The 13,850-nt window shown below is 40.0% G+C and overlaps 1 pseudogene; it reads right to left on the bottom strand.

Annotated features, from left to right (window-relative positions):
* Window positions 1-13,272, bottom strand: part of LOC127659539 (autophagy-related protein 2 homolog A-like) — a 45,360-nt pseudogene extending 32,088 nt beyond the window's left edge.
* Between the last annotated feature and the right edge of the window lie 578 nt (window positions 13,273-13,850).

The raw sequence follows: 13,850 nt of genomic DNA, 5'->3' as shown, positions 1-13,850 counted from the left end.
CACACACACCTGGGTGTGCCATCAGTGTTGTGTGGATCAGGACTCTTCTGTACACGGATACAGGGAAATGATTTCCCCTCCCAGCCCTCATACACTCCTTAAAAAACAACATGCCAGTTGAGTTACTATCTGAGTAAACGACACTGTATCCTCAAAAACAAAACAACATTCTCAAAGTGTTTAAATTTAGTAATGCAACACATTCTGCATGAAAAATTGTACACTGTAAACCATAATTTTGTCATAACTGGACAAATCAAGTTACAAGTTACTTTACTTAAGATGTCATGTTTTGGGCTTATAACACAAATTTCTATGTTCCTTGAACTCATTTTTCTTAAAAATCCATCTAAAGTACATGTGTGTATTTCAGTGGAGAAATTAGTTTTTTAATGCCTGACCTAGAATCAGTTATAATCTTCTTTATTTAAGCCATACTACTGTATATATCGAATATAATAATTAAGTAAAAACAGCGAAATTTAAATAGAAAATCTACTTGCATCTAGTTACCGTAACTTATTTATTAAAGTTCATTCTATATGATCACCAAGTGAACTTAATTACACAAGTTTTGAAGATGCCATTTCTCAATTCAATTGAAGGAATGAGTTCACTCAATCAATTGAGTTAAGTCAACTTATTAGGGATTTCAATGCAGGGCAGGGCTTAGTTTTATTCATGCCAATCGAATCAAGATTGGTAGAAATATACATAAGAGGTTAAAGGTGCTGTAAGCGATTTTAGCCATTCTTCTTCCACGAGACTGAGCTGTTGGATTAGCCACACCAACTCTTTCCAAAAACAACTGTTATGAACGACATGGCTTAAAAATGGCAGAAAGTCTCAATAATAAAATGATTGCAGGTTGAAAGCGTCATTGTCCACGGACACATTTTTGTTTGCTGTTTACGGAGTCTAGAACTGTCACAGAGACAGGTGAGATATCTTACAACACTTATTTCAGTAATATCTCTCAGGGAGTAGGAAAACATTTTTCGGACCTTTCCATGAAAAAAATAGCTTATAGCACCTTTAATATTATTTTCCCGGCCCACACGGCCTTGTTAGCAGAAAAAGTCCAAGTGAGACAAAGATTAAGACAACTAACTTTTGTTTATTTATAAAAATGTGCACCAGGGGAATAGATTATAAAATACATGGTGTAAATCTTGATCATGTTCTACCCAGTATTTGACTTCTGATTGGTTCTGACAAATTATTCATCAATAAATGAATAGACTATATTATCATTCTGAGCAAAGATGCAATGTTTGATTAAACTCTTATCCTCCTCACCATGTAGATCAGTGAAACAGGCCTCCAGCAGTTTGAAGAGTTTGGCCTCTTGCTGAACGTCTGGCCCTTGCTGAGACTTCAGCTCCAGATTAGTGATATTCAGACTTAAGACCTCACTGCGCACTGCACGCTGACTCAAGGGTCGCCTTAGCCCTGGAGGTCGAAGATCGGCGATGGGGAAACGGACTTTCAGCATGGCGTGAGGCGATTGAAGTAGGAGAGAAGAGTGAAGCTCCAACAAATAAGTCTGCAGAAAGAAACAATCGAATATAACCAATTGCACCCTGTAAAACTATTTAATCTCAAGTGTATTTCAAAAAAATGCTCCAGGTTTAATACAAGTTAAGCTCTGACAGAATCTGTGGTGTGCGCGGTTGTTACCACAAAAAAATATTTAGACCCCTCCATCAGTCTGCACAAATAAAAGAAAATAAGTGTACAGTAATACATTTAATGGAAGCCTAATTTAAAAGTGTACAGCACCACAAATAACCATTTCAAACATGAAACTATCACAGTGTTAAATTTACATTTATGCATTTGCCAGACGCTTTTATCCAAAGTGACTTACAGTGCACTTATTACAGGGACAATCCCCCGGAGCAACCTGGAGTTAAGTGCCTTGCTCAAGGACACAATGGTGGTGGCTCGAATGGGGATCGAACCAGTGACCTTCTGATTAACAGTTATGTGCTGTAGACCACTACGCCACCACCACTCCAAGTGTTAGAAAGTATAACAATCAAACGTGTTAGCGTGTGACCATATAGTATCAACCTCTTCTCCGCAAATCATATCCAATTTTTCAACTCAAGTCATGACCAAGTAAACCTGTTAACTTTCACATGATATCTACAAAAAAATACCATAAAGGGAGGTAACGTAGCCATCATTAATGCACTGTTTACATGGAGAAAACTCCACCTATCATCCAGTGGTGAACCATCGGACCAGATAACATTCCATGAGCCAGTTTATGTCAGAGCCCCTCTCTAACTGTCAAGGCAAAGAAGAGTGGCTCCATTTTGATTGGATCATGACAGGACCAACACAAACAAATGCCAAGCACAGCCTTCAGATAAGCTGCTCAGACAACTGCCAGATACCCCTAACAAGGAAGGAAAGAACTTTCAACACATTGGAAAAGACTTCTCATTGGTCCATAAGTTGTTTCTTAGAAACCTCTGAAACCCCCCCATCCTAAGGTTTGCCCAGAGTTGAGATAAAGACCATAAATATATCTTCAAGACCTCTCGAAGCAGCATTAACTTACCATGTGGCAAAAGTTGAAACAAATCTTTACACACAAACTTTACTCCTAACATGGACACCAAATGCAACATATCCACTCCATATTTGTTCACAGATCAATTTTTGTAATTGTAATTGTTCAATTAGCACAATAGTTTACACAAACTGAACTATGGTGGTATAAATTAACGCATGCGCAATATTGACTCTTTTAATATCATGTTTGGTCTCTATATCTTCAGAAAAATGCCAAGAGTATTTTGGACGAGGTTTGGAAAAAGAACAATGGATAGATGATACTTTAAGAACATTGTTTTAACTGTGAACTTTAAGCATGCAATGAGTATGCAAATGAGTTCTATGCAGAGAAGGGAGGATTGACCACACGTTGTGCCCTCCCCTCTAATCGAAGCAGCCAATCGTGACCCTGAAACAAGAAGTGACAAACTGAAATCTCCTCCTCATCAGGAAAGTATAAGAGTCCTGAGTCCCTGTCCAGAGAGTTAGTAACAGGATACACTTCTATAACACTTCTCCATTCTGGTCTCACTCTGTGAGAGAGAGGATAACAGATCATCCAACGTTCTTAGTCTCCATCCGAGAGACAGTAGGAGATTGACCAAGAAGTACCAAGACTCACTACAAGAGACTGTTGAAAAGACAAGTTCAGAATCCTTATACCAGGGAGATAACTACAGCGACAAGTTTCCTGCATCTGCGTGTTCCAATTGCAAGAACCCTCTCGATGCTTCCAGGAGTTCACCATTCCTCAGCTCTGACCAAGGGTTGTATATCTGTGTGTTCCAGAGTGCAAGAACCCTCTCGGTGCTTCCAGGAGTTCACCATTCCTCAGCTCTTTTGTGTCCAAGGCTGTTGAAATGGAATCCAGCTCCTTCCCCACTGGCCCCGAGCCCCAGTGGAAGACGTCGCCATCACCAAACTCATCGATCAATCAAAGAGAATGTAATTATCACTACTAAACCTCTTTCAATAGACCTTGGCATTAGTGTATACTATCAGTTTATGATTTTCTAATGTTCTTTAGATTATAGACATAACCTGTGTATGTTTTGAAAAAAATCTTTTTGTTATTTGTTTAATTAGGAATAAGGTTTTCACCTTATTAACTAATCCTTCAGATTAATCAGATGACCAACTCCCTCCAATTTACATAATTCTAAGATATTGAATGGACCATTTGGATCATTCTTTTACTGTTAAACTTAAACTCCTTATCTGGTGCCATGAGGATGGAGGGAGGTCCCATCTGATATTAATTATCACACACACATACACCTTAAGTGACAGGGCTCCAGATTAACTTTTTGCCTTGGTTGCACTGGTGCGCCTAACTTTTTTATTTAGGTGCACCAGCACAAAATTTAGGTGCGCCCAGAGCCATATAAAGGAGAGTTGCGACAACGGAAGTTCTAAATGCTTGATCGTCACGTGATTCACGTAGACTTCAGATAGTTCCAGGAATGCTTTTGCGGTCATTCCAAACTGTTAGAGTAGAGTGACAGAACTGCGATTTCTGGTAATTAGTAGTCAATAAATGCATTTATTTTATATATTTATGTAACACACCGACATATGTATGTAGCATGAGCATGTTGTTACAGCGATGTTGTTTTTTAAAGATCAAATCAGCTAATATTTGAGGATTAGTGTTCGCTTACCGTTATTTGCCTCAACTTATTTCAGGCTAGGGTTTCTGTTGCCTTTTTATGTTACCTCATATTCATTGTTTTCACTAATCTCATGGTAACTAATGTCATATTTATGACTTTTCAGATAGTACAGAGACAGGCTGGTGACAGGTGATTTCCAGCTCGCACCGCACAATGGGTCAATGAACTATTAACTATTAGCAGCAGTTACGTAAATGTAAAATTTAGTGAAATGAAGCTTATTGTTTACAATTCTTACAATTCTATATATAGTAATATAATTATTTATGTATTATAAATATTATATATCTAATGTATAATTCTTACAATACTTATTCATATACACAATATATTCAGCTTTAAAACAACTTAAGCATACTCGTATATAAACTGCCGTTCAAAAGTAATGAGGCTGAAAATTCAGCTTGGCATCACAGGAGTAAATTACATTTTAAAATACATTAAAATAGAAAACAGTTATTTTAAATTGTAATAATGTATTACGATATTACTTTTTTTTTTTAAAACGATGGATGAAACTGAATCAAGAGAACAGATTTTACAATTAATAGGGTGTTCGTTACTAACTTTATCCAGCTCCTTATCTCCTAATTTAATGAGTAATACTCAACTATAAGGTTTTAATTTACAAGTTATTTTTATTTAGATGTACTGATAATATACAGAATAAGATAATATTATTCTTTAAACTTCTCACCTTTTAAAAGTGCGTCGCAAACGGTTTGTTCTACGGCGCGGCATGTGTTTGCTGCTACTTCCGGGAACTATTGAGAGGCTCCACGAGCCGCCATTGCTGTAAAAAAAACCATTCCATTGGAGTCAATGGAGTTGTCGCAACTCTCTCTCTCTATGGCTCTGGGTATCCCTAAACGGTGACTTCGTAACATGCTTTTTGACTGTTACACTCTCTACTATGATAGAACTTCTGAGGTTTAGTTCAGTTCATAAAAGAAACTCTGATGTCTGGGCTGTCTAGCTTTTTGACTTTTCACAGTGCTTTAAAGTAGACGGTTTTTGTAGAATTTATTTTGTCGATTTTTTGCCCTTATTGTATCCGTAAATATTATTACTATTATGGTTAAGAGTCTTTGGCAGCCCTATGAACCATACATAGAAAAATGAGGATGTATGGCACACTGATAGGGGTTACATTAAAACCCCATTTCAGTGGCTGCCATCTTGGAATATGACATTTACAGTTTAAAATTTTCAGATCCTTCAAACTTGATCTGATATGCCCAAACAAATGTTCAGAATAATCTGCAGACTGAGCCGCACATAACTGACCAGAAACCAATTTTTATTTGTGCTACCAATCAGAATTATGTCAGTTAACGAAGTCGACGTAAAACAGGAATTGAGACTATATCTCGGAAATGCTTTGTCCTATCGAAACAACATTTGGTGTGCTTCATTAGGACCATGATCTGAGGGAATATGCAGTTTAGATGTCAGAAATGTCAAAATTGGCTACTTTTGCACATAACTTTTGAACTGTTTGTCCTAAAATTATGAGTTTGGGGTCTTTGGATTCCTTGGGTCATTAGGATTTCAACTATACAAATTTTGCCATATAAATGGTCTGTACTTATATAGCACCTTTTTAACCATATCGGTTTTCAAAGCGCGTTATACTGTGACTCATTCACCCATTCACACACACCAATGACGGCAGAGCTGCCATGCAAGGCGTTAGACTGCCCAAGGACACTTCGGCATGGGAATCGAACCTCCAACCCTACGATTATTGGCCAACCTGCTCTACCGCCTGAGCCACAGCCAAAAATTACCTTTCATGTATGACCAGCCAACAAACTTCTTTCACGTTGTCATTATGGGGTATTGTTTGTAGAATTTTGAGGAAAATAATGAATTTAATCCATTTTGGAATAAGAAACATAACAATAAACATAACAAAATGTGGAAAAAGTGAAGTGCTGTGAATACTTTCCGGATGCACTGTATATATATATATATATATATATATATATATATATATATATATATATATATATATATATTAGGGCTGTCGATTTAACGCGTTAATAACGTGCGATAAATTTTACCAAAAATAACGCGTTAAAAAGATTTACATAACTTAATTGCAATGCTTTCCTGAGAAATGCAAGCTTGTAGTACCACCTGTTTACTGTATGAGGAACACACAGTTATACAGTGAAGAAAACACTTCAGCAGACAACAACACAAGCATGCGTCACATTCTTGCGTTCAAAACACTTGAAGGAGCGCAAATGCGAACAAAGGGATCTCAAGATATGTTTAAACATTGAGTATTAAACTATATTTAACTTGACACAGTGACCTAAACATTTAATTTTTATGACGCAACACACCAGAGACGTGACACAAGCATGTCTGATGCAGGTCGTATGGTCTTTAGCTCAAAAATATTGAATTACCAACAAGGCTAAGGATGTGTCCTTTAAACTGTTACACCGTTTTTACCCAGTCAATCTTTATTTAAGAAACATGCTCCCTGAAATAGATCCACTTTGCTCCTTCTGTAATGCTGTAGATGAATCTGCCTCTCACCTTTTTATATCTGTATATATATATATATATATATATATATATATATATATATATATATATATATATATATATATCTGTAGTATTGTATATATACTGTCCTTGCAATGAGTTGCTTCTTCAAAGCTCGACAGTTAGCTAACAGTGTAAAGTTCTCCAAAAAAAAGACACAAGGCATACGTTTTCTTAGGTTCCACGAAGAAATGTTACTTCTCTTATTATACTGTAAAACTGTAACAAAGAGCAAAAGACAAACAGAAATGAGATCAAACCAATACAGATATCTAAAGTACACAATTTATAGCAACAGAAATGCTAAGTCATAGCCATGATAACTATCAATTTAGTCATTTGACATGAGAAAACTCCAATAAACAAAAGATGTGCCAAGTACAATTACTTTTTTTTTTTTTTAGTAATATGTACAGTACTTATGGACAAATAGTATCCAAGGCAACAATGTAAAAGGAAAAAATGCAGCAGGAGAAAACAGCACTGGCACTCTGCTCTGCAGTAAACTCAACTAACTGTTGATGGAAATTTACCGGTACCTCAGAAAGTGAAACTTAAACTAAAGCTACTGCTGCTGCTGCTGGTTAGCCAAAAGGGGGCACTGTTGCACACGCAATTATGTAAAAAACTCTTAATTTACTTCAGAGAGGTCAGAACAGTGTACTATGTATACCCCTGGCTTGTTTCTAAAAAAAAAAAAAAAAATGTCTGACACAGGTGTAAATTGATGGGTCCTTAAACAAGCACAAATAAATCTCCAACTGACTGACAAATTCACTTGTGAAAAGGATTGCTGTGAACTGTATGCCAATGATTGACTTATGATCAATAAATAATATGGTAGTAAAGAATACATTGTATTCTAAATCCGCTTTTTGAATGGTCTTATCAATGATGAACTCTTCTGCCACAAGAATGTAATGCATTTTAATTATCTGAATTTATAAACTTTTTTGATATTTAAAGATAACTATGTATAATTATTTCATCATTATATATTGAATTATTGTTATATGAGGGGCTTTCTCAGCAAATATTTGTATATGCGATTAATCGGGACACCATGTAATTAATTCGATTAAAATTTTTAATCAATTGAGAACCCTAATATATATCTTTTTTTTTTTTTGTCTCTCCCCCCTCCCTTAATTATAAATATACTTCGAGTTACATACCCATACAACACACCATACACAATCATGTAAAACCATTGTTCTACGGTTACTGTTTAAATGTTCAGTATCCTCGGCTTTGTATCCATGTCTTGTGCTATGTATAAAAAAAATAAAAATAATAATAAATAAATAAATAAATAAAATATTTATATATTTCCAGTGTAATAAGGTTGTTTCGGTTTGTGGGAGAAATAACTGCATCTTTTTTCTTTCTTGTGGAATGCCCAATTACTTAATAGATCCTCGTGGTGTCACAGTTACTCAACTCAATCTGGGTGGTGGAGGACAAGTCTCAGTTTCCTCTACTTCTGAGATGTCAGTCTTATCAAATGGCTTGTCATGCATGACACCGTGGAGACTCAGCACGTGGAGGCTCATGCTACTCTCCGCGATCGACGCACAACTTACCACGCACACCATTGAGAGTGAGAACCATTAATCATGACCACAAGGAGGTTACTTTTCCCTCCCTAGCAACCGGGCCAATGTGGTTGCTTAGGAGACCTGGCTGGAGTAACTCTGCACATCCTGGATTCAAACTCACAACTCCAGGGGTGGTAGTGAGCATCAATACTCCTGACCTACCCAGGCCCCCTAGGTAACGGCATCTTTAATAATAAAAACATCCTCGTGATTCAGACGATACCACTTTAAAGGTCAATGTCAACATTTACAGTATCATTTTACAATATTATATTATTAAAATACATACTCAATTTATAAATTGGGGCCTGCACCAGATTTGCCAGTTCTTGCTGTGGGATGTTACCCCACTATTCCTCCAATGCACTTGCAAGTTCCTGGACATTTATGGGCACCTCCAAGTTGCAAAGCCTTTGTAGCATATTTAGGGGTTTCAATTAAAGTTTGCTAACTGGTTAGTGTGGCAGTGTTGTGTTATGCTATTAGCTTAGCCGTACTGTGTTTACAATATGGCGTCGGCAGGTTGTGCATGCACGGGGGATTGCCCCGGAAGAGTCTCTTTAGGACTTCCCGTGAACTTTTGGCGCCATAGCAGCCAACACCAGTGATTTGTTATCTGGGTCAACACTAATGGAAACAGTTTCATGATTGCATATGAACGTCAACGCCTTCCACAATGCACAAATAAACAGTAATCAGTTAAAGTGCCCAGATTCTCACATATGTAGCGTGTTTGGTATGACAAACGTACACCGTACGGGTTAAAGTGTCGGGTATGTTACCATTGTTTGCAAGGAAAACAGTATGTGTGAGCTAGGAATTAGATTAAACAGTCTTACTTCTACATTACTATATAAGGACATTTTTAATGGAAGCAGTCATGTTATAATTTAGATAAATGACAAATAACTAGATACATTTTTCTGAATAAATTCTCCACCATTAAAATATTGGCTTATTGACAATAATATTACACATATAGGTATAGCTTTGAAGTGAAATCTTTTAGAATCAGGGATGAGATTATCAAAATATACCACAGTCAACATATCATTAAAGAGAAACATGAATAATTAATCATAACTCGTTATAATTATGAACATTTGGGTCAGTTAACAGACTCAACTAGAGGTAGCTGAATTAACATTACAATCAATTTATCTGTTCGTCCAGTGAACACTCAGTATTGATTGTCTATCAGTTCTCAGAAAGGATATTTTTTGTGGCCACACAAAAATAACTCTTAGCATGGAGCTGAGATCGAATCAATACATTTACATTGATTTACAAGCAAACCAGAATCAACTCGCAAGAATGTACACAAAAGTTTATTTATCTAAAACACGAACACATAACTAAACAAAAAATATACTCACAAAATCACTCATACATGGGAAAGGGAAAAGTGAAAATAAAATGAAAACGGAACAGAATAGGGGAAATGCAGTTATGAAGAGAGTCATTTTGACCATTTGAGAGAACCATCAAGCTCTTAATTTAAAAAGCACCTTTTGTTACAAAAGGGGTTTACAACTTACACTAAAACTACATTAATTTAGTTACTGGTACAATATTTGCAATTGCCTTTTTTGCCAATGGCTGTTGAGAGAGCCCATATACACTCACCTAAACGATTATTAGGAACACCATACTAATACTGTGTTTGACCCCCTTTCGCCTTCAGAACTGCCTTAATTCTACGTGGCATTGATTCAACAAGGTGCTGAAAGCATTCTTTAGAAATGTTGGCCCATATTGATAGGATAGCATCTTGCAGTTGATGGAGATTTGTGGGATACACATCCAGGGCACGAAGCTCCCGTTCTACCACATCCCAAAGATGCTCTATTGGGTTGAGATCTGGTGACTGTGGGGGCCATTTTAGTACAGTGAACTCATTGTCATGTTCAAGAAACCAATTTGAAATGATTCGAGCTTTGTGACATGGTGCATTATCCTGCTGGAAGTAGCCATCAGAGGATGGGTACATGGTGGCCATAAAGGGATGGACATGGTCAGAAACAATGTAGGTAGGCCGTGGCATTTAAACGATGCCCAATTGGCACTAAGGGGCCTAAAGTGTGCCAAGAAAACATCCCCCACACCATTACACCACCACCACCACCAGCCTGCACAGTGGTAACAAGGCATGATGGATCCATGTTCTCATTCTGTTTACGCCAAATTCTGACTCTACCATCTGAATGTCTCAACAGAAATCGAGACTCATCAGACCAGGCAACATTTTTCCAGTCTTCAACTGTCCAATTTTGGTGAGCTCTTGCAAATTGTAGCCTCTTTTTCCTATTTGTAGTGGAGATGAGTGGTACCCGGTGGGGTCTTCTGCTGTTGTAGCCCATCCGCCTCAAGGTTGTGCGTGTTGTGGCTTCACAAATGCTTTGCTGCATACCTCGGTTGTAACGAGTGGTTATTTCAGGCAAAGTTGCTCTTCTATCAGCTTGAATCAGTCGGCCCATTCTCCTCTGACCTCTAGCATCAACAAGGCATTTTCAGCCCACAGGACTGCCGCATACTGGATGTTTTTCCTTTTCACACCATTCTTTGTAAACCCTAGAAATGGTTGTGCGTGAAAATCCCAGTAACTGAGCAGATTGTGATATACTCAGACCGGCCCGTCTGGCACCAACCTCCATGCCACGCTCAAAATTGCTTAAATCACCTTTCTTTCCCATTCTGACATTCAGTTTGGAGTTCAGGAGATTGTCTTGACCAGGACCACACCCCTAAATGCATTGAAGCAACTGCCATGTGATTGGTTGATTAGATAATTGCATTAATGAGAAATTGAACAGGTGTTCCTAATAATCCTTTAGGTGAGTGTACAGTTGCAGGAGAGCATCTGGATGGTTCCTCGAGTCGATGGTGTTCAAATTGCAATCAATTTCTTCCATGTTGAATGAAGAAATTAGGATGAACTCTGGTGTTCATTGATTCTATGGTCCAGGTAGTTGCACATGGCTTGAGGTGTTGAGGCCTGCCAGCCTGCAACCTCATGATCAGCACGACCATGCAGCAGAAGGTCAAGGGAAAAGCCAGGGGAAAAGGAGAGCGAGAGAGAGGGGGGGGACCTGTCTTTTAACTTCTGCTGGAGGTCCCTCCTCTTGAGTCTGGCTTGACCAATGAGAAAGCAAGGTGAAATTTCCATGCAGGAAATTTTCCTTTGTTTGAAGCGGACTCATTTGCATGATTGTGCTTAGTTTAAGCACCTTTATGCTCCGATTAATACAGCAAGCATACAATGCATGCTGTCAGAATTATATATATATACACACCATTGTGCAGGATGCCACAAGGATTAATTTGGTAGGAAACATGATACTAAATACTTTTACATTTGCTGGTAGTCCTGTCATAAATCATGCATAAATCAGTCTACAATAAAAAACATTTTACAAGACAGTAATGATCCTGTACACAATGTCCTGGGGATATACATGTGAAATTATGGACAGTTTGTCTATAATTTAATGAAGAAAGGTCTGTTGTTCTGGGCTTTGTGTCCATTTTCTATGGGGGACAGGAGTGAACCGCGCTTTCTGCATTGCTTTGCTGATAACGATCAGTGGGGGATCAGACATAACGGAGTCGCCTTAGGCCTACTTGGACCTTTGCTTATTACAGTCTTTGAGACTTCTGTTGGCTTATTCATTAAATAATGAATAATTGTGTGTCTGATTGGTCCAGATGCTACACCTTCTATCTGATATCTCCACAAATGCCGCCTTCCTGCCAACTCCGTACACCAATTCCAAAATGAGGGTGCACCAGGAGACTTCCATCCCCTCAGAATGATCTGTCTACCTATCATAACACTGGCTAGGGCCCTATTTCTTATGTATTTATCCCCTATACTAATGACCGTGTGTGGCAGTAGGGGCGTGGTCAAGCGCCCGTCCAGGAGAGAAAAGCGGTAAGGGCGCTTACACCTGAGCTAAATTATGTCTAACACCTGTCTCTAATTTCAGTGAGCATGGGGAGAGCGGCATAAAAGGGCAGCCAGAGGGCCTCCATGAGGAGAGCAGATGACAAGCTAACCCAGTGCGCTTGTGTTATATTGTAACGTATTGAAAAGACAACGGGCATTAAAGGCTTACCTTGCAGTGAAGACTTGTTTCCTGTCCTACTTCCTGTGAGGGGTTCTACACTGGTGCCGATACCCGGGAAATTTAAAGGAAACAACATTCCAAGCATGGAAAGTGGTCGCCCCATTGAGTCATCCCAGCTGGCAGAAGTCCTCCAGTCCCTCGCGACGCTGCATCAAGGCCACCAGCAATCCCTGCTTGAGCTCCGGCAGGACCAAGATCGCCGGTTTTTCGAAATCATGCGGGCTCAGGCAGAGGACCGGCTTGCCATCCGGAGCCTCCTCAGCCAGGAGGCCGTGTCGGCCACAACCGCGACCACGGACACCTGCGCTACGCTGCCCCCCCAATTCTACAGAAGATGGGGGCAGCAGATGATCCTGAGGCCTTCCTCGATTTGTTAGAGCGCTCAGCAGAAATCTGGGGCTGGCCCCGCGAACAGTGGGCAGCCCGCCTAATTCCCCTCCTGTCAGGGGAAGCTCAACTTGCGGCACAGCAGCTGCCGGCGACGAACCTCCTGGCCTACACCGATCTGAAGAGGTCTATTCTGCAGCGGGTCGGTCGGAGCCCAGAAGAGAATCGCCAGCTCTTCCGGGGCATGAAATTAGAAATGTCCGATCGGCCGTTTGCGTTCACTCAACGGCTCCGGGACGCCTGTCGGAGGTGGCTGCTCACAGGGACCGTGACGTCGAGGGAGTGATCGACCAGGTGGTACTGGAACAGTTCGTTCAACAGCTGCCTCGGAAGATGACGGGGTGGGTCCAGTGCCATCGCCCGGCATCGCTGGAGGAAGCTGTTTGGCTGGCAGAGGACCACTTGGCGGCGATCCCGAAGGCGGACGAGCCCTCTTCTTCTCTCTCTCTTTCCCCTTCCCCTGTGTCTGCCCCTGCCTTCTCCCCCTCCCCTATGTTCTCTCCCTCTGTTCTCTCCCCAGGGCCCGTTCCTCCCCTGCGCAGGCATGGAGGGTCTCCGATGTCCCGCAGGCTGCCCCCAATCGGGCTGGAGCATACCGGATCAGGGGGGGTATTTACCAAGCTTTGCCGATACCGGCTGCAATCAAGACCACCATCCACCAACGCTTGGTTCAACCCGGGGCTTTGGGTTTAGCTAAACTGGTGAGGGTGAGGTGTGTGCATGGGGATGTTCACAAGTATCCCATGGTGACTTTGGCGATTAAATTCAGGGGAAGAAACCATAGTGTGGAGGCTGCGGTTAGTTCCCGCCTCACTCATCCGCTAATCTTGGGAACTGATTGGCCGAGTTTTAAAGATATTTTAGAGGGTATTTGCGTGGATGGGTCCTGCATAAAGAGGTGTGCGGTGTGCGATGCTCTGGCAGGGGAGGCGGAG

This window comes from Xyrauchen texanus, chromosome 19 (genome assembly GCF_025860055.1).
Source record: "Xyrauchen texanus isolate HMW12.3.18 chromosome 19, RBS_HiC_50CHRs, whole genome shotgun sequence".
NCBI classification, from domain to species: Eukaryota; Metazoa; Chordata; class Actinopteri; order Cypriniformes; family Catostomidae; genus Xyrauchen; species Xyrauchen texanus.
The sequence above is the reverse complement of the archived record's forward strand: the minus strand, read 5'-3'. Positions and strand labels throughout refer to the sequence as shown.